Raw genomic sequence first — 21,905 nt, forward strand, 5'->3', positions numbered from 1 at the left:
TAGTTCTTACCATGTACCAGGCATATTATAAGCCTTTTTTTTTTTTTTACAAAAATGAACATGTTTAAATCTCACAATAACCCTGTAAGGAAGGCATTATTGTTTCTGATCTACTTTATAGACAAGGAAAAATGGGGCACAGAGAGGTTAATTAACTTGCTCATTGTCACACAGCTAATAAGTAGGAGTCAGGGTTTAAAGCCAGGCAGTCTGGCTCCAGAGTCTGTCCCAATAACCACTCTGTACAGCCCAGTGCTTAGCAATGTGCTGGCCATCACAGGGCATCCATGCATGACCTCAAAGGCCCAAGCAGTCCCCACAACCATGACCTTCCCTCATCAGAATAAAGAAGCCACCCTTTATTGCAGAGCTCATTGTGCGGCAGGCACACTAGGTGCTCAACTCTTCCCACTTCAACTGACAACTTCAACTTGACGGTGTTATCATCATTCCCTTTCTATTGACAAGGACACTGAGGCACGGGCCGAGTGTTCGACCCAAAGCCCATCTCCTGTGGGGCAGGCGGAACCCAGTGCTCAAGCCCAGAGTTCACATCCTTTGTGCTTCATACTCAATACCTGGGGCAGGTAGCTTAACCTCTCTGGGCCTGTCCTTCCATCTGCAAAAGAGGGATGACAACGACAGCACCTCCATCTCCAGCTGTGACGAGGATGAAGATATCAAACTTCTGAACCATCCAGCACAGTTGTGATAATAAATGCCCAATACTCAGTACTATACCGCTATTTTGTAATTGTAGGTCCTCTTTCCTGAAATGTAATCAGGCCACCTGGAAGTCCCCCACCTCCCCATCCTCCAGCCTCACGCTTCTCCAGTCCTTTCCCTGCGCCCGAGGCCCCTTCCAGCTGCTGTGGAGCCCAGCGGCCCTGAGCCCGGCCCTCACTGCCGCCCTGCTTCCAGAGCCCAAGATAGCTCTGCCGTGGCTCCCATGCTTCCTGCTTCCCCTTCTGGGTTTTTGTTCTTGTTCATCTGGGTCTCACAAGCAGGCTGGCAACCGGGGGCAGAGCAGCCTCCCAGGCCCTTCTCAGAGGCGGTGGCCAGAGGTCAGCCAGGGGCTGGGGGTGGGGGTTGGTGTGAGGGGTGGAGCCACTTTGCCGTGCTCCCAGGAAAGAGGCCAGTGCCCACCGGGGCAGGGTGCAGGCGCAGGTGTTCAGCCGTGGTGGGGGACTCTGGGAGGATGCAGACCCCCCTCGGCTGCCCGGCCCCGGGCCCCGGGATTTGGTGTATAGTATGTATATGATCTCCCAAGGGCTAGAGATCCCATCAGTCGCCTTGGAACAGACTAAAGATATTCACAGGAGTCAGAGAAATAGTGAAGACTTACAGTTTCCTAACACAATCTAGTTAATTCTAATTGTGGTGTTTACAGGAAGCTTTACCTGTGCTAAACATTTCCCATGTAATAGCTCACCTCCTCCTCAAGGTAACCCAACGGACTGGGCACTGTTCTCTTTATCTTACAGATGAAAAACCTGAGGCATGGAGGTTGTCACTTGCCCAAAGTCACGCAGCTCATAGGTGGTAAAGCTGGCACTCGACCCTGTTGGTCTGACTCCTGAGCCTATTCTCACATCCTGCTTAAACCCCCGCCCCCGGAACCCCAGTAGCAGGCGTCTGTACCCCCATTTTACCGACGAGGAAGCAGAAACCAAGACGAGTTAAGTATCCTGTCCTAAAGTCACTTGGCTCCTCCCACCTCCATTTCAAGCCAGACCCGTCTCATCTCGGTATCAGACACGGGTTTGCGTGTGACCTCCCACACTCTGTCGCAGCCCAATTCCACAGAATCTGATGTTAAGGGATGCCTACTGTATGCCACACGCTGGGGATCCAGAGAGCCCACCAGGATGAGATTTCTGCCCCAAGAGGCTCGGAGGCAAGGAAAAATGCCATGATTCATTCATTCATTCCCGAGTACTGTTCACGGAACACTGGCGATGGGCCGGTACAGACAGGGCCAGGCGCTGGGGTCCCAGCGACGAGCAGGTACAGGGCCAGGTGCTGGGGTCCCGCAGCAGGCGAGCAGGACTGAGCCCTGCCTCCCCAGGCTGTGGGACAGGAGGATACGGAGCAAGTCGCTGGCTCCACTGGTGACCACGTAACTGAGAATGGAGGTGTCTTGGGAAAAGAATGAGGACATAACCTTAACTCAGAGTAGTAACTGAGGATGGTCACCGGCCTTTCACGCTCCTCGGTGGCACGCCAGAGAGATTTACGATGCCCAGGAGGAGACAACGGTGCCGGTTTCACTATCTGGATCCTTGGGAACCCGCTGAAGGGTGGCAGAGACAACTCGTGATGCTGATGTATATGCTGGTGTAGCCTATTTCCTGGCTGCATCACCTTGGGCAAGGTCCCCCCTCTCTCTCTGGGCCTCCATTTCCTCATCTGTAAGATGGGGAGGATAGTACCTGTGTGCAGATTTTGGGAGGAATAAGTGAGACAGTGCATCTAAACCAGTTTTGGCTCCTCTGGAGACCCTGCTCGAATACAGACGCGTGGCTAGAGGATGTGGGAGGTGCAATGCTGACCCAGACTATGGATTTCTAGAAGGTGGGGACATATGGCAGCCATCTGAAATGCAGCACACACATCACAGCCACTCAACACCCCGAGTATGTCTACAGGAACTGGCTATGAGATGACACATAAACCAGGCATGGAAAACAAAATTCATCTCAGGCACCAAGTCTGATGCGCCAGTGTGGCTGGCTGGAGTATGGGGTTGAGGAGGATTCTGAGGCCACGTCAAGGTTTAGCCAGGAAAGAGAGGCACAGACCAGTTCTGAAAGCAACTGGTAAGGCGGGAATAGGGCCAAGATAAAGGCTCACACGAATGTGGTTTTTAAGTCATGGCCGTGTGACCTTGGATAAATCCCATTTCCTTCAATAGCCTCAGTTTCCTTATCCATAAAATGGGTGTGTTAGGCTATTAAAGCTCTTGGGTGCCTCCAAGCATGGACATTCTCTGAGTTTATCCCATGTTTTCTGGTGCTCATGTACCCTCCCTTACTATGCAGCAGCTTTCTTCTCTGTTCCATCCTAACATTTTAGTTTCTCTGACTTTGCTCTTACTTATTCATGGCCACGGGGATCGTCTGGGAAAGAAATGGGTGGCAATGAGCACCGTCTTCCAGCATCCATTCTCCAGCCCTCCTTCTAGTGATACAGCGTCTTCTGTCCTCACTGAGTTTTGGCATGGCACATGGCTGTCCCGTTAGAAATTATATTTTCCCTTGTGGCCAGTGACAGCCATCTGACTAGATACTATTTCCCCCTCCCCAGCTGATAAACGGACTTGCCAATGACCTAGCTTTGACCGTGCAGGTGAGCCCAACGCACTGAGGCAGAGCGGGAAAATTTTTCTTTCTTTTTCTTAAGTTTCTTTATTTTGAGAGGGACAGAGACAGTGTGAGTGGGGGAAGGGCAGAGAGAGAGGAAGATATAGAACCCCAAGCAGGCTCTGTGCTGTCAGTACAGAGCCCTATGTAGGGCTTGAACTCAGGAAACTGTGATATCATGACCTGAGCCGAAACCAAGAGTTGGACCCTTAACCAACTGAGCCACCCAGGTGCCCCAAGTGGGCAAAACTTTTCTTAATGAGTGAGATAGTTGCTATTTTAGGCTTGGGGGGTGTCTTGAGGGTACATCAGGCGCCCAGCCCTAGTTTCCAAGTTTATTGGGCGCCTACCTGGAGGAGGTCAGCCTGGAGGAGGTGGGAGAAGGGGGGATGAGGCCAAGAATCTGCTGGTCTACATCGTACTGAAAAGCAGCCTTGTGGTTTTCAAAGAGCCACGAAGAAAACCACAGTCGGCTCTTGCTGCAAGGTGCAGGGGGTCTGACTGGAAGAGAATTTCAGGAAGCAGGGAGAGGGGCAGGGTGCGGGTGCAGAGGGGCAAACTCTAGGCCAGGGCAGGCCTAAGTCCCTGCTGCTGGCCGGCACGGGGTCTGGAGACAGACTGAACGCTTTCGTGTGGAGTGCCCAGGCGCCCGGTCCCCTCTGTCCTCTTACATCATGCGGGGTCCACGTGTGTCATTCCCTGCCTGGCCCTGGCCTTGGAGTTTGGACCCAGGGCTAGCTAAGGATGAATGTGGTCAGTGACAGATATTAAGAATTTAAGATTTAAGAATTCTTCACTAATTCATTCTGATCACCTGTTTCTTGTCAGGCAGCGTGCAAGGCACACTAAGAGCTTCCACACTCAAACTAGTTTATTGGTTCCCTCCAGTGCTTGGGTGGCTCAGTCGGTTAAGTGTCCGACTCTTGATTTTGGCTCAGGTCATGATGTCACAGTTTGTAGGATTGAGGCCCCACAGTGGGCTCTGCGCTGACAGTGCAGGGCTGCTTGGGATTCTCTCTCCTCTTTCTCTGACCCTCCCCTGCTCACGTTCTCTCTGAAAATAAAGAAACTTAAATATTTTATTGGTTCCCTAATAATAATAATAGCAAATACATATTATTTATTGTGTGCTGGAACTATTTTTATTTTACATACATACACATACATATATATATATATATATATATATATATATATATATAATGTAATCTCCTACATACACCTGTAAAATATATATGTATACACACACAGATACTCATTCACATGTCTGATCTTATCTAATCCTTACTTTAACCCTACACAGTTTATCTCCATCTTTCAGAAGAAGAAGCTATAGCACAGAGAGGCTAAGAAACTCACTGAGGTCACAGAGCCAGCAGGAGGTGGGACTGAGACTTGAACCGGGCAGGCTGTTGCTGGAGCCCGGGTCTCATCACCCCACCCACTGCCTGTCTGTTCTAGCAGAGGTCTTCCACATACACATCGATTCTATGCTGATGCCGCCTGGGTCACTGCTAGATGCCAGGTGCGGGGCTGGGTGCCGAAGAAACATAAATGAGTTCCCACTCACAGTCCTCAGACCCGAGGCCCACTTGTAACCACCCCTCCTGGGAGCTCCCCCATCACCCAATCATTTCTTCTTTATTTTATTTACTTTTTATTTTTGAGAGTGCAAGCGGGGGAAGGGCAGGGAGAAAGGGACAGAGGGGATCCACGCTGACAGCAGTGAGTCCGATGTGCATCTTGATCTCATGAACAGTGAGATCCTGACCTGAGCCAAAGTTGGACGCTCAACCGACTGAGCCACCCAGGCACCGCCATTTCTTCTTTGTCACCATTCCAGTCAACATGGCCTGGCGCCCACTCGGCACACACACCTCCCGACTGCATGCACTGTGTGCCCCTCACATCAGATCCTCTCCCCGTATCCTGCTTTCCTTCAAGTCCTATTCCAGATACAAGTCCCACTAACAGCTGCTGGCTTGGAGCATCTCTGTGCTAAATGTCTGCGCTAAAAGAGCCCTCGGGCCAACTCCTAACCTTCCTAAGATCAGGAAACTGGAAGCCTGAAAAGGGTTAACTAATCTGAAGCAGTCACAGATGCATTTGGGAGCAGAATCCCTGTCTTCCTCTAGGGTCATTTAGCCAGTCTCTCTATGGAAACTTTTAGGCTTGTGTAGGGCGGTGACTCTCAACCAGGGGCGCTTCTGTCACCCAGGGGACATCTGGCAATGTCTGGAGACAGTCTGGGAGGTCACAATTAACAAGGTGTCCCTGGTGTCTGGTAGGTACAGGAGACTGGTGCTATTAAATGCTTACAATGCATAGGACAGCACCCCCGTGCCCAAACAAAGAATGATCCAGCCCCAAACGTCCACAGTTGAGACAGGTTGAGGTTGAGAAATCCTGGGCGAGGGTAATAATGCTTTTTCTTGCATTGTCTCTTCTATATCAAGCAGTTCCCATTATAGGATTCTGTAAGCGTGACAATAAAATGGTGGCTTCAGAAATGAATCGTGAAATGACAATTCAGAGGACGACAGGCCTGACTTGGATACCAGCCCCCGGCCCCCCTCCCCCACACACTTTCCCAAAAAAGCCAAATTCCTTTTCATAGGCTTCATGTCCCCAAGTGGATGAGTTTTTCCTTTCCTTTTGGGTAGCAAAAAGATGAACAAATTGAGACTGTTCTGTGCTGAAATAAGTCACACCAAGATCTCTGTGCACCTTTCTAAGAAAAAAAAAATATATCTATTATTGCAGCAAATGGAACATGTAATGGCACAAAGTTCCTAGGAGAAATCTTTTTCCAAAAATTGTATCTACTTGCTGTTTAATGCTGCTACCAAAGTACGGAAAAGGGCCGGCTCATTAACCTGACTCAGATAAGGTAAAGAAAGTGCGCTCCCAAGTCCTCCTCCCTGCCAATCTTTTCTGCCTTGCGAGAGATCCAAGGGGCCTGGACGCTCTCTCCTCCTTAGAAGTAGACGGCCAGAGGGGCGCCTGGCTGGCTCAGTCGGTTAAGCGCCCGACTTCGGCTCAGGTCGTGATCTCATGGTTTGTGGGTTCAAGCCCCACATCTGGCTCGGTGCTGACAGCTCAGAGCCTGGAGCCTGCTCTGGATTCTGTGTCTCCCTCTCTCTCTCTCTCCCCCTCCCCTACCCATGTTCTGTCTCTCAAAAATAAATAAATGTTAAAACACTAAAAAAAAAAAAAAAAGAGGTAGATGGCCAGTTAGTGGCAAAACCCAGTGTGTTTGCCTCCCTGCCAAGCAGAAATCCTGGGTCCATTCAAATATGTGAAAAAAGATGTCTCTCAAATGCAAGGGCTACAAACACCCAGGAGAATGAAACTCGTGTGCTCATTTCAGAATGTGCTGCCGTGTGATTTTGAGTAGAAAAGAAGGAGGCATCATTACACATCTCTTGCCTTGGCATCGTGGCTTATTTTAAAAGCTGAAAATAAAGCCCATCCTTTAGAGAAGAGTCACCCCTAATTTTGGCACGCCCTTAATGTATCCCTTTTTGGCAGAGACTGGTTATAGTCCCTCAGAGTCCTTTATCTCCTTCACATATTGTTATAGGACCTGAATTTTTAGCTGTCCAGAGAAAGATAACTCCCCAGTTCCCTGACCATCAGATGTGCCAAATGACTAAGCGCTGACCAACAGGAAGTGAGGGGAAGTGATGTGTGCAGTCGCTGGGGCCTGCTCTATCCTCCTACTTTTCCCCTGCCCACGAGGGAGAGGAGGTCTCGGAGGGCGTGGTCAGCCACGTGGTACCATGCCAGGAAGGTAGCCACCACCTAAGGAACGGCGGAGCCCCGAGAGGGAAGATGCCGGAGTCTGAGGCGGAGATGCCGAAACAGCCCCGACTGCTTAGGCCTGGATTCTTGTATGAGGGAGAATTTCTAAACTCCTCTCTTATCCAAACTACAGGCATTTTGCATGAATCTGTATGCTAATGAATCCACTTGCAAATGGTTTTTAAATTAAAATCGGCTCAGGAAAGCACACGGGAAGTGCTAAGTACACGCTACCTATTGTGTTAGGTGCTGGAGATTCAAAGAGAAAAGCACACACGCCATCCCCCAAGGAATCTCGAACTAGCGGTCTTCTATTTAACGATTTTCACAAGCACACACACAGCTGTTCCCGCGGTACGAGGGCGAGGTTTGAGTGTTACAATTCCGACATTCCCCGCGACACTAGTCCCATAGGAGGCTCTCTGATGGGTGCACAGCACATCGGTGCACAGCATGCACGTCATTTCTGCAAAAGGCCGACTAGGAAATGTTTTAGGCTTTGTGGACCATACGGTCTCTGTCATAAGTACTCAACACTGCCACTGTGTGAAAGCAAAATGTGAAAGCAGCCACAGGCTATATAATAAGCAAATGGGTACAGCTGTTTGTCCGGGGCAATTTTATTTATAAAAAGAGGTGTCAGACAGCTCCGGTTTGCCAACCCTTGTTCTACGGTAAAATATTTAAATAGGATAACCTTCTCTTTGGGATTTACAAGAAACACGGGATGTTAAACGCACGGAGAAAGGTTTTTTAAAAAGCCTAGTTAATCTTACTTTGTCAGTGTTCCCCAAATTTGAATCACTTAACACTTTATTTTAAAAAATAATGTTTATTAATATCCTTCTAAATTTGCTGTTGTTAACACTGGCTAAGTAACTTTTACTGTTAATCAATTAATTTCGGCACACATAAAATAAAAAGCAACACAATGACCATCTATTCCCTTACCAGCTCACCCAGCAGAAAAAATAAAGCATTAGAATCACAAAGGCCCCTACAGCCCCCCTCCTGATTCCATCATCTCATCTACCTTCCTTAGATCCTGCCATCTCTTCCGTTTGACATTTATCATCCTTATGCACGCTTTATGTGGTTTACTACTTTTATTAAATTCCTGATAATATACAGACTGTTTTGCATGTTGGTAAACTTTATGTAAATGTTAGCTCATTACACAAATCCTGCCTTGCTTTGGGTTTTTTTGTTTTTGTGGTTTTTTTTTTACACAATATTACATTTCTGGATTTGGCTATGTAATAACATGTAAGTCTGGTTCATTTATTTTCCTTGCTACTTGGTATGCCGTTGAATGAACATTTACCCCTTCTCTTGCAGACAGCTTGTTTCTTTTCCTTTTTCTTTATTTCGCAATTATAAACACAAAGGGAACATCTTTGTATATATCTCCTTATTTCCATGTGGAGGAGTTTCTCTAGGATATAAACCTAAGAGTAGAATTACGTGTTTCCAAGTTTCCTTGAAGTGGATTGGGAGTCCCCTGCTGTGGTATATAGGAGTTCTGACTGTTCTAGATCTTTGCTCAAATCTGCTATCATCAGACGGTCACGTTTTTGCTGATCTGATGGGTGTGAAAGGCATGCCTAGGTGTGGTTTTGAAGGCATTTCAGGATTACTAGTGAGGCTGAGTCTTCTTCATAGAGTCCTTGGCCATGCGGTAGCATATTTCCATGTTAAGCCTTCACGCTGATCTTCGGCACTGGTCGATGCTATGTTAGATTCCCACAAGAGGCTGCCATGCACCTGAATTTATTTTTAATATTAATTTATTTTTGAGAGAGAGAGAGAGACAGATAGACACAGCATGAGCAGGCTGAGGGGCAGAGAGAGAGACACTGATCCGAAGCAGGCTCCAGGCTCTGAGCTTTCAGCACAGAGCCTGATGCAGGGCTCGGACTCACGAACCTTGAGATTGTGACCCAAGCTGATGTTAGACGCTTAACCAACTGAGCCACCCAGGTGCCCTGCACCTGAATTTCGAAGAGACTCTAAGGTTGGAGGCTGAGCCTTTCAAGATGAATCTGTGGGCCTCGTTAGAAGTTCCTTTCACACTTCCCAGTGTTGATTCTTCGGAGCTACACCCTTCAGCAGAAAGAACAGGGCTTTGGAGTCTGTAGACAGATTTGGTTCGAATCCAAGATGGGTCACATTCTACGTGTGATGTGGGCAGGTTTTCTAGCCTCCTGGAGCCCCAGTGTTCTCCGACGTGCACTGGAAAATCAAGTCCCTTCACAGAGCTGAATGGAGCCTGAGAAGCCCCCAGTGTCTGGCCCAGGCGGGCTCTTGCTTGTTAGTTCCTTTATCATCTGCTAACATACAGGGGAGGCCACGAGCTAGACCTCCACCCGAGTCCTTCACCTTCTGCATGCCTCAGTTTACCCCCCACGTAAAAATGTCATTCCCAGGTGCACATCTAATGTCAGGACACAAGACCAAATAGTTTTTTGGGCTAGAAAGGCCTTTGGAGATCACCAAGTCTGGTGGTTCTTAATGTTTCTGTAGAACAATTTAATGAGCTGATCAAAAGGAAGTTCGTTCTGGATAAATGGCAGACACATGGGACATCGTGATGCCTACAAACTTGCCGCATGATTGGGACCCGCTCCTTCACTGTTCCCCAAAGCACCTTTGTTGTTCTGGTTTTGAACAAAGTACTTTGTACTAAGCACATGCCTTTGTAATAAGTACTGGCTGTCTAATTGCTAAGGGAAGAGAATATTCCAGTGTAAATAATATTTTAAACTAGAGTTCGAGAGATTTACTGGCAGATAATAAAGCACCCTGGACAGAAATTTAAAAGACTCAAGAGGAAGCCAAAAAAAAAAGTCCCCGTTCCCAGGAAGCCAGATCCCATATGGCAGAGCACACACCCTCTGCCAGCTGGGATCGGAAGCTCCAATTTGGAAGCGAGCCCCAAATGCCATTTAAGATGTAGTTGTCTGTGTCGCTGTGAGGCATCAAATGTGTTTCTGTTTTGCTTTTAACACTTGAAAAGCTCAGAACAGATTCCAAGTGTTGGCAAACTGTCGGTCGCCTGCAATATGGTTTCCGCCCACAGCGGGCTGTAGAAAGTAGAGGGTGCTGCGGTCCCTCGCTGGCACTCCTGGGGGCCTCCTTTCGTCTGCCTCTTCTGAGCTGGCGTGGCAGCCTGGGTTTCTGGTGGCCCCTCTCTGTCTCTGTTCCCTTGGTGACCACTACCTCATGTTCTTTGGGCTCTTCTCTGACCTCGAGCCTCTCTTCTCTCATGTCGTGGTGATTCCTCTTCCTCAGTCCCTTCCCTGGGACCCTCTCACCCCCACCCGTGACATCAGTGGCCACCCATCTGCCAGCGTTGTCCCCAAAGGCCTCCTCAGTGGTGACCTCTCTTTGAGCTCCACACTTGTTTACCCACATCTCCATGTTGAAGCCTGTTCTCAACTGTGTGAGTCCAGGAAAAGTTGTCATTTACTATAGTAGCAGCAACATATTTGGTAACAACCTTCTGCATCATTCATTCATTCATTCATTCATTCATTCATTCATTCATTCATTCTACTGGGCCTCAACTAAGTGCCACGCTCTGTGGTAGGTCCCAGAATCCAGGTATATGATGTCTTCTACTTTTTAAAAAATGTTTACTCATATTTGGGAGACAGAGGGACGGAGCATGAGTCGGGAGGGGCAGAGAGAGGGAGACACAGAATCTGAAGCAGGCTCCAGGCTCCGAGCTGTCAGCACAGAGCCCCATGTGGGGTTTGAACCCACTAACTGTGAGATCATGACCTGAGCCGAAGTCGGACGCTTAACTGAGTCACCCAGGCATCCCTCAGGTATCTGATATCTGCCCTAGCCAAGTAAGCCAGCTGTCTGAGATAAAGTCCATGCTGCACATGCCTTTCTTCTAGAATATTCTATGCCTCCTAACCTCTTCCCTAACTTCTGCCCACGTGGGGCAGGGCCCTGCCAATCAGGAGCTACATTTGCCTTTGTCCGCATACGTCCTCCCTTCTTCTGCGATCTCTTCCCACTACTGACCCCACTTAAGGTCACACATGTAGCTGGTGATGGGCGCTCAATTGCATTGAAAAAGTGCAGTTGTCTAACCATTGAGGGTCTTCAAAATTTCCTTCTTGCCACTGGGGTGGGGAGAGTGGCTCCCTAGACAGTGAACCGGGTGGATTCTCTTCCTGCAGCCTCAGGGGGCTGCCTCACCAGCAGCGAGAGAAGGGGGAGGCACGCCTGGCCTCGCCTGGGCTACAGTCCATATCCCAGATCTACCACGTGTCATACTATACTACCACGTGTCATGGAGATACTTATTTCCACGCTCTATCAGAGTAAGTTGAGGCTATTGTTTTTGGTAACCAGGAGGTAACCTTTTTGGTCCAGAGCAGAGAAATAAGAATAACCACTAATATCTGATGTGCATTCACTATGACACAACTATACTATGCGGTTTATATGCTACCTGGTGCTAATAAATACATATTGTTTTAAACTTGATCCTTCCTACAACTTTATGAGGTGGGCATATTATTGTCCCCATTTCGCAGATATAGAAACTTGAGGCCAAGAGAGGTAAGCAACTTGCCGAAGGTCTCACGGAGAGTAAATGGTCGAGCCAGGACTTGAAGCCAGTCAGGCTGTAAGGTCTACACTCCTAACCACTGCGCTCAGCTTCCTCTCTATCAGATGCTCGGGGATGCCTGACTCCCTGGCAACCTTGCTCTGGTGGAGAAGCCCTACATGGGCTCTCTGATTTCTGCAGACAAGCAGCTGGGATGGCAACTTGACTTTGACGTTTTCAAAACTGAATCCATTATTACTCATCTCATGTCCTCTATTTGTTAAAAGCATCCCTAAGCTACACACCCTCCCAAGGCAGAAACCTCAAGTGAATCTTTAATGTAAAACATCTGGGGAGGGGAAGAGGTTACCACATGCTGCAGAATCCAATGGTCCAGTGGTCTTCCCTGCCGTCTCTGTCCCCCAGTGTGATGGGTTCAATTATGTCCCCCTTCAATATGTTGATGTCCTAACCCTCCACCCCCCTCCATGTGAATGTAACTTTACTTGGAAATAGGGTCTTTCTAGATGTGAGCAAATCAAGATGTAGTCACTGGGGTGGGTCCCAATCCAACACGACTGGTGTCCCTATAAGAAGAAGAAAATTTGGGCAGAGATACAGGAAGAAGGTGGCCATGGGGGGAGGAGGCAGAGATTGGGGTTGTGTTGCCACAAGCTAAGGAAGCTTTTCTAGAAGCTGCAAGGAGAAAGGAAGGATCCTCCTCCAGAGAACCTGGAAGGAGCATGGCCTTGATTTTGGACTTCTGGCCCCCAGGACAACATGTCTGCTGTTTAAGGACGTCCTCTCCATGGTATTTTGTTACAGCAGCGGCAGGAGACCCACACACTTGTTTTGCAACCCCCTCTGTGGGTGCAGATGTGACCCTGGTTACCCGCTTCACACCTACCCTTCCAGCGAAAGCCCAGCATGGACAGCAAACACACGTGCATGCTTCACACGAGGGTGACACCTTACACATTATCCTGCATCATCCTTTTCATTTGCTACCACGCCACGGCCATTTAAAAAAATTGTGGTCAAGCATATACAACACAGATTTACCGTTCTAAGCATTTTAAAGTGTGCGAGTTCGGGGGCATTAAGGACATTCCCACTGTTACACAACCATCATCATCATCCATCCTGGGACTTGTTCATCTTCCTGGACTGGATCTCTGTCCCCAGGAAACACTAAGCACCCCAGCCCACGGTTGCTGCGGCCGTGCCTGGTACCCCTCCCTCCTTCAGCCACATCCGTCACCAAGTCCTGCTGCTTCTGCCTCTGCCATGTCTCCGGCCCTCCCCAACCTCTCAGTCAGGCTGCTTGAGCTCACACCTGGGCTCTCAAAACACCTTCTAGACTCCGGCCCCACCCCGGTGCGGCTCAGCCCATTATCCACGAGGCCGCCAGTCCCTCCTTCTAAAATACAAATCTGATGACATCTCCCATCTTAAAGGTCTGTGATGGCTCCTATGTCCTGCATATCAGGTAGATGAGCTCAGCCTTGTTTTCGGCGCCTGGTCCAGAGCCTGGCCCACAGGGGGCGCTCAGGGTGGTGGTGCTTGAATGAATGGTTTGAATTCCCTAGGTTTCCTCCAACAGGTGTTCCCACCCTAAGGCGGGTCATATGTGGTCCCCTCCTCGCAGACTAACTTCCCTTCCTCTCCTCTCTTCAGCTGTCTCCACCTGATCAGTCTGCTCATTCATCAGCATTCAGGTCGAAGGGACCTCCTGTGTTTCCAGCCCTCCCCGAGCCAGATCTTCACACCCTGTATTAGAACAGTTACCAGAATTTTCTGTAATTACTTAGGGACGTGCCCCTCCTGCGCCCCGCCATAGGGGACACACATGGGATGTCGGCCACACAGAAGGTGTCTGGTCTGTGCCTGCTGAGAGCTGGACAGCCTTGCTAGTTTCATGGCCTGTCCCTGATGCTGTTAAGGGAGACCAACTAGCCCCTGCGTGACTCCCCTGGAATCAGGGAGAGGGCAGCTTCCAGTCTTCTAGGAGGCGCTAATGCATTGACATCAGTGTGGGGACAGCAGTGGCTCCGCCAGGTCACTGTGGGGCATGCAGCATGGATTTAATGTCCGCTGGAGGTGAGGAAGAAACGGGCATTCTGTGGCTTCACTTCCAAAGCCAGCCCTGCCGGAGAGGCCTCGGAGAGCTGCAGGAATTTTCCAGAGTCAGGCAAGGACAAGGGCACTCCAAGGAAGAAGAGAGAGCAGCTCTTGACTCAGTGAGAGGCTGGGGAGCCTTCCAGGGCCCACAGAGCCAGGCCAGGGCCAGGTGCTCGGCCTAGCACTGGTGACCTTCTGAGGGAGGGAACGGGGAGGCCTCAGGTCAGGATTCAGAGGTCAACATGGAAATGACCGAGGGAAATGGCTGGCGTGGATGTGGCTCCAGATTCCCTTCCCCCCAGTTTTTTCCACCGTCTTCTGCCTACGACACCAAGTGCACCTTTAAATCAGGAATGTGACACTGTCCTTTCCCTTGGGAGCCCAAGGCGCTCTCTGAATACCCACCCTGTCTCAATTCTTATCTACCCACACTGCTTCCTTTTCTTTGTAGCACTCAGACTCTGTGAGATCATCTTGTCCATTTGTCACTCTTGTTTATTGTCTGCATTTCCCCAGCAGTGTCTAAGTGCTGGGGTCCCTGTCCCCTCTGAGCCCAGGACAAGGCCTGGTTCCATACAGATGGGGAGACAATGACAGAGAGCATCTCCCCTTCTGACACAAGGGCCGGAAGTCCCCTCACACAGCCAATCTTATTAAAGGGCCACAGATGGTTCATGGGGGTGAGGGCCAACAGCTCCAGCAGCACGATGCCAGTCTCCTGGGTGACTCAGTGATCATCAGATGCTGTGGCCCTGTTATGACATCTCTACACCCCCGACAGGGCCTCACGGACCACCATCACCCCATACATGTTGATAAATGAGTCTGAACCTCCAGCTTATGGGGGAGGCACTTCATCTTAGAACCCAGTTTGACCCAAACTGGAAAAATGGCAAAAACCTGTTAACCTCACAAGGTGTCCAGGAGACCTCAGAAGGGTTAAAAGTAGCAGATCAGGGACATCTGGGTGGCTCAGTTGGTTAACCATCTGACTTCGGCTCAGGTCATGATCTTGAGGATTGTGAGTTCAAGCCCCGTGTCGGGCTCTGTGCTGAGAGCTCAGAGCTTGGAGCCTGCTTCGGATTCTGTGTCCCCTTCTCTCTCTGCCCCTCCCCTACTCATGCTCAGTCTCTTGAAAATAAATAAACACTAAAAAAAAATTTTTTTTTAAGTACCAGGTCAAACAGTGGTGCAATTCATTACTTTCATACTTGGCTTCCTCCTGGGGTTCCCATCCCATGAAGCAGCTGTCACCCCCATCTTTACAGGGAATGAATCTTGTCCTGTAAGATGGGTGAAGTCACTTGTTACACAGCCTCAGACCCAGGAGAGAGCATTGAGAGTGACATCTGGAACCTAGTAAGTGCTTGATAATAAAACAAAAGAGTAAAGGAAAGAACATAACGACTCTGGTCTCCCAAATCCAGTCCATAACCTTCCCACCTTACCACCCCCTAAACTTATCCATTCCGGGAAAGCTAAAAATCTGGTTTGAATTTAAGAAACACTTGCAAAAAAGTCACTGTTTCCTGGTTTTAACAAACCCTATATCCCGTTGGTAGGTGCTATTGATCAGCTAAGATAAGATTTGACAACATCCCTTATTATTATTATTTTAATACAGCCCTACTCTGGAGCAGAAAAATTGCCTCTTACAAATACAGGGAAATAAACAGTATTTACTCTTTGTATTTCTAAACCGTTTCAAGACCAATTATTAATAAGAAAATGTAAAACCCTGCCAGTATGTATTATTTGTTCTTTCTTTTATTCTACTGGCTCCCTCGCCCACCTCCCAAAGGAGAGGAAAAAGAAAAGAAATAAAAGGCTGAATTTCCCAGGTTTACATTATCTGATATTTTAATTAAGGAAGAATAAGTGGGTCACCCCTGTCAGCTTACAAATTGCAGCTGCATCAAATGGTGTTCCTTTTGAATAAACCCGATCACCATGGTGAGGCTTTACTGTAGCAGAATAAAGACAAAAGCAGAGCGCTCCAGCAGCATTTGGCCAAGGTCACTCTGAAAATCAATGGCTGTCCCAGCATCAGACCTGAGCATCCTTGACTTCTAGTTGCTCTGTCCCAGCTGGTACCCAGACTGCCTCCCACCAGGAAACCTTGGCCAGCTGGTAGGTAATTATATGTGCTAATAGCCACTGACACTCTAGCCACAGACACCGAGATCCCAAGTTCTTGCATTTGTTCGAAGCCCCAACAACCCACACTTCTCTAGGGCTGTTTACTTAGAGAGGCTGGAGATTGGGCTCAGAACTGGTAGCCTACCTGGTAACCTGGAAGATGAATGTGTGGGCGAAGGGGAGAGAGACAAGGAGATCGTGTTGTTACCTCCACTGGCCAAGTCCTCCGTTCTAGAACTCCTCCGCCTCACAGGAGTTCTAGGACTCATCTGCCTCACAGTAGCAGTGTGCCTTCAGGCAAGTTCCATAACCTCCATTAGCCTCAGCCCCTTCCTATCTGTAAAACGGGATAATAAAGTCTGCCTGACACAACTGTTGTTGTGTTGGGGACTGCACATCATGAAGACAGCACCCGGCAGAGTAGTGTCTAATACCTATTTGCTGGATGTCTGAATGAACAAATCTTCCTGCAAGCTGGAGACAGCAATTTCTGCTTCACGTCGCATTAAATGAGGTCGGAAAATTTATGTGTGGATGTGTCTATGTTGCCTAGACTGAAAAAGATTTTTTTTCAAACTGGTGCATCCTTTCATATACCGAAGTTAGTCTAGTTAATAGAATTTCTAAGTCTTACACTTAAAGTTTAGGAAAGCTAATGAAACACTGTATTTTCTGTCTCTCTTAGAAAATGAATTCCAAACTTGATGAAAATTTAGCCAGAACAATCAACTACTATATTTTCTACACACAAATCATCCTTCTGGAGACAAAGGGGTCAAAAATGAGAGATAAGGGACTAAAAATAACCTGGAGACGCAGACGGAACCAGCTTCCTTTGTCTCCTTGTTCGCGAGGTGCGCACGGGCATCACACTCACATCCTGAAGGCCAGGGCTGAGGTCTTAAACAGGGTGAGTGTTGACACCAAACTGCTTGGGGTGGCTGTGAGAGGTCACCAGGCCACGCAGTAAAAGCTCTGTGCTGCATGAGGGGCACCGAGATGGACAGTGGCCCTTGGAAGCTCATGTTCAGTCCACAGAATTACGATAAGGAAGAGAAGCATCTGGAAGAGAGTTATTAGCATCCTCAAAGAGGGCTGATTCTGGGTCTAGGGCTGAGGACCAGAAAAATTGGTTGTATCTCTGGGCATCTGGGTTTGAGATCTGGCTCCTGTAACTCTGCCACTTAAAATCTACGTGATGCTGGGAGAGTTACCTAATCTTGCAGGGCCTTGATTTCCTTCTCTGTAAAATGGGACAGCACTATGTTCCTGGAACATAGTCTGTTTTAGGTTCACCTAAGAAAATCTTCAAAGTCTTGGAGCATTATAAAGCAATACTATTACAGGACTAGCGGCATTGTCTGTGCACGTGTTTCATGTTCTTGACCCCACTTTGTGCCGGCACTAACCTCTGAGGGGGGCTGCTTTTATTATGGCCACCTGATGGGTGAAGAAACGAGGGTCCAGAGAGGTTAACTAACATGCCCAAGGCTGCACAGCTAATTAACTGCAGTGGTGGGATTTGGATCTAGGCAATGGGACTCAGGAGACCAATCCTCCTGAAGACATTTAAGTCTCCCGAGGACATGACAAACAAGGAGCACTTGGTCAGGAAGAGGTAAGGGAACATCTTACTTTCCCTGCCACCCAGCAGACTCAGGACTGTGGCAGAGAGAAGAGCCGGAGCCTCAAGGTCAAGTCAGATTCGAGCTGGTGACGGCAGGCACGGGGTGGGAGAAAGCAGGCAGATAAAGTGCCCCCCTCAGGACACAGGTAGGGGAGTCTCGTGGGCAGAAGATGGCTGTGGAGCATAAGTCACAAGGATTTCATCCCTGGTACCTCCGTCTATAAAGTGTCCCACCAGCAGCCTCCTAATCTGTAAAATGGGGACATAATAGGCACACAGCAGGTGCTAAATAAACGATCACCGCTTAGCATCTCCCCAAGACCTTCTGTTATTCTAGATGACAAAGTATTCTAGATTTCTAGGGTGGCGGTGCAGGCAGAAATGGCCTAGACAGAAACCCGAGTGGTCAGAACTATGGGCCTGGGGGTCTGGGCCACCTGAATCCATGTCCTGGCTTCACCACTTACTAGTCTTATGATCTGGTACATGCTACTTATCCTACCTGTGCCTCAGTTTCCTTATCTGTAAAGTGGACATAATAACCATACCCCCTTCGTAAGATTTGGGGAATATCTGATATTAATTAATCTGTGTAAAACACTTCAAAGAGTGCCCAGCATATGGTAAAGCATTTACTAAAGGCCAGCAGTGGTGACTTGGATCAGCCCCTGGATATTCCTGGGCCAAAGGGCATCTCTGGGTCTTTGGGGGTGGAGGTAGTGGGCTCTGTTTTATGCTGTAAACCCTCCATTTCCTAGCAGACCCCAATCAGATCAGAAGGGTGGACATGTCTGCAGCCTGGCCACTGGATTGGGCCAGATGGATTTCAGAGGATGCGCAGTTTCTCACCAGGTGCGCAGTGGGGATTTGGAAATAGTGACTATGTATGGGTTTAAAGTCTTTCACAGTGTCTGTTCAGTGTGTGAAGTCTCTGAGCTCTTTGAGGGCCTGTGTTCCAGGTTTGAATCTATGGCCTCTGGGGTTCTGTATTCAAGGTGTGAGGTCTGTGAACTCATGAAGGGTGCGGGTTTCAAAGTTTGAGTCTGAAGTATCTCGAGTATGTGTTCAGGGTGTGAGGCCTCTGAAGTCTATGCAGGCACCTGTCCTAAGGTGTTTTTAAAATTTGTTTTTATTTATTGAGGCACGACTGATGATATATTAGTTTCAGATGTACATACTACAGCGATTTGACACTTGCATACACTGTGAAAGGGTCACCACCATAAGTGTAGTTACCATCTGTCACCTTACAAAGTTAATACACATTATGGACTATAGTCCTCATCTTCATGATTTATTTATTTTATAACCAGAAGCCTGTACTAAAAAAAAAATCTCTTTTAACATTTATTCATTTTTGAGACACAGATGGTGAGTGGGGGAGGAGCAGAGAGAGAGGGAGACACAGAATCCGAAGCAGGCTCCAGGCTCTGGGCTGTCAGCACAGCGGCCAATGTAGGGCTTGAACTCATGGACTGTGAGGTCATGACCTGAGCCAAAGTCAGACACTTACCCCACTGAGCCACCCAGGCACCCCAGCAGTCTGTACTTTTCACTAATCCCCTTTACCCATTTTGCCCACTGCCCCATCACCCTCTCTGCTGGCAACCACTAATCTGTTTTTTGTATCTACGAATCTGGGTTTTTCCCCCCTAGATTCCACATATAAGTGAAATCATGTGGTATTTGTCTCTCTCTGACTCATTTCACTGAGCATTATACCCTCAAGGTCTGTCCATGTTGTTATAAACCGAGATTTCCTTGGTTTTTACGGCCACATAGTATTCCACTAGGTACACACACCGCATCTTCATTATCCATTCATCCATCGATGGACATAGGTTGTCTCCGTATTTTAGCTTGTAAATAATGTACAGTAAACATAGGGGTGCATATATTTTTTTTCCAATTCGTAGTTTTGCTTTTTCGGATGGGTACCCAGCAACGTGGCACTGCTGTATCCTGTGGTAACCCTAATTTTAATTTTTGGAAGGCCCCTCCATACTGTCTTCCATGGTGGCTGCAGCAGTGTGCATTTCCACCAACACTGCAGGTGGGTTCCTTTTCCTCCATACCCTCGTGGACACTTGTTTCCTGTCTTTTGTGAATAGTCATTGTGGCTGGTGAGAGGGGACATCTCGTTGGGGTTCTGATGTGCATTTCCTGGATGAGGAGTGATGAAGGACCACTCTTCACGTGCTCGCGGGCCAGCTGGACGTCCTCTTTGGGAACATGCCTATTCAGGTCCTCTGCCCACCTTACAATCAGATTGCTTTTTTGGTACTGACTTGTATGAGTTGTTCTACATAGTTTAGATTCATATCTTGAAACGCAGACTACAAAAAAGAAACTCCAATCTTCCTCACAAATCTCCAATAGCAGATGGACGTGAGACATTTAACAGATAACTTGGAGACCTCAAACTCTGACACGAAGACCCTTAAACTGCTCAACAACTCACACCTCCGACACAGACACCCAAACTTCTCAGAGCTCTCAAACTCTGGACAAAGATAGCTCATACACAGAGACCTTCAATTGGCTTAAGAGATTTCGCTCCACTGAATACAGACATCCAAGTGTTCAGAATGCTTTAGTCTGTATACAGACTCCCTAATACTTCAGAGACATCACAGTCTGAAAATAGATACAGACACAGTGCAGAGACCTGAAGATGGACATACCTTAGACACAGACCTGACAAATCACACACTAAGAATATGAACTCCCAAGCCACCAGAGACCTTATACCCTGGAAAACAGCCCACCAGCTCAGGGTCCTCAAGAACAAAGGCTCCAACCAGGCAATGGATCTCACACATTGATACAGACTCTTTAAATAGCTCAGAGAACTCTCATTCTGGGTTCGGAGCCCACAAATCCAGGGGCAGAATCCACAAAGAATCAAGGGGCTTCCAGTCCTGCACAGACCATGCCAAATGGCAGGGAGACCCCAAATCTAGGATACAGATCCCCAGACAGAAAGACAGCTCAAAATATGAACACAGACCTGCCAACAGCCCAGACACAGTGACACAGACTTCCCAGCAATTCAAAGATCTCACAGCCAGAAACACAGACACCCAAGAACTCAGAGACCTCACACATTAAGGGGGGGACCCCCCAAACTGTTTAGAAACCCTTCGTGCTCAGAAATGCAATTCAAAATCATGAGTTATTAGCACACATTTGTTAAAATGGCCAGCATCAAAAAGCTAAGAAATAACAAGTGTTGGTGAGGATGTAGAGAAAAGGGTGCCCGTGGGCACTCTTGGTGGAAATAATACTGGCATAGCACCATTCCACCATAGAAAACAGTGTGAAAGTTCCTCAGAAAATTAAAAACAGAACTAGCATATGATACACTAATCCCACTTGTGGGTCGATATCCAAAGGAAAGGAAAACAGGATTTCAAAGAGACATCTGCACCCCCACGGTCAACTAAAGCATTAGTCACAATAGCCAAGATACAGAAACAACCTAAGTATCTGTCAACGGATGAACGGAGAAAGATGTGAAAAAAAATATAATTGTACGTAATGGAATATTATTCAGCCACGAGAAAGAAGGAAAGCCTAGTATTTGCAACAACTTTGGATGGACCTTGAGGACACTATGCTAAGTTAAATAAGTCAGAGAGAAAGACAAATACTGTGTGCTCTCATGTAATATGTGGACTCTGAATCGAGCTCAGAGAAACGGAGAGTAGACTGGTGGTTACCAGGGGCAAGAGGGCGGGGGACCTGGGGACATACTGCTCCAAGGGCAGAAACTGCCTGTTCTAAGACGACTTAGTTCTGAAAGTTGCTCAGAGAGTGGGTCTAAAATGGTCTCACCACCAAAGAGAAATGGCCATCACGTTGGATGGAGGTATGAGCCAACGCTCTTAAAGGTGGTCATCGCGTTGCAATATATATCAAACCAACACCCTGTGGACCTTAAAGATCCACAATGTTCTAGGTCAATTATCTCTCAATAGAGCCAGGGGGGGAAAGAAAAAAAAAAGAGTGACAATGGCCACCTGGAAGATTGCACATGAAGTCAGGACAGTGCACACACATGCGCACACACACACCTCTGAGTTTCCTGTGTTTCGCATTCAGACCCAGGTTTTGACTCAGTTGGGTGATTTCCTTTATTTCTTTTGCTTTGGATAAATACGAGCCCCCATGGACGGCGGTCCCTGAGTGGCCCAAGAACAATCCCCACCCTGTTGGAGGAGAGACCGGACTACAGGGTGGGAAACAGAGAGCCCTGTGATGTGAAAAAGCAGAGATGTGCTTT

The 21,905-nt window shown here is 48.1% G+C and overlaps 1 protein-coding gene and 1 long non-coding RNA gene across 6 annotated transcripts in view; one reads left to right on the top strand and one right to left on the bottom strand.

The window, feature by feature from the left end:
- Window positions 1-21,905, bottom strand: part of BTBD11 (BTB domain containing 11) — a 312,839-nt gene that overhangs the window by 55,900 nt on the left and 235,034 nt on the right. The gene's annotated exons all lie outside the window — the stretch shown is intronic.
- LOC115304642 lies at window positions 16,304-18,458 on the top strand. The gene is made up of 3 exons (XR_003914533.1): window positions 16,304-16,507; window positions 16,679-16,903; window positions 18,382-18,458. It is a non-coding gene; the product is annotated as an uncharacterized LOC115304642 (long non-coding RNA).

The sequence above is a fragment of the Suricata suricatta genome, chromosome 10 (genome assembly GCF_006229205.1).
Source record: "Suricata suricatta isolate VVHF042 chromosome 10, meerkat_22Aug2017_6uvM2_HiC, whole genome shotgun sequence".
Classification (NCBI taxonomy): Eukaryota; Metazoa; Chordata; class Mammalia; order Carnivora; family Herpestidae; genus Suricata; species Suricata suricatta.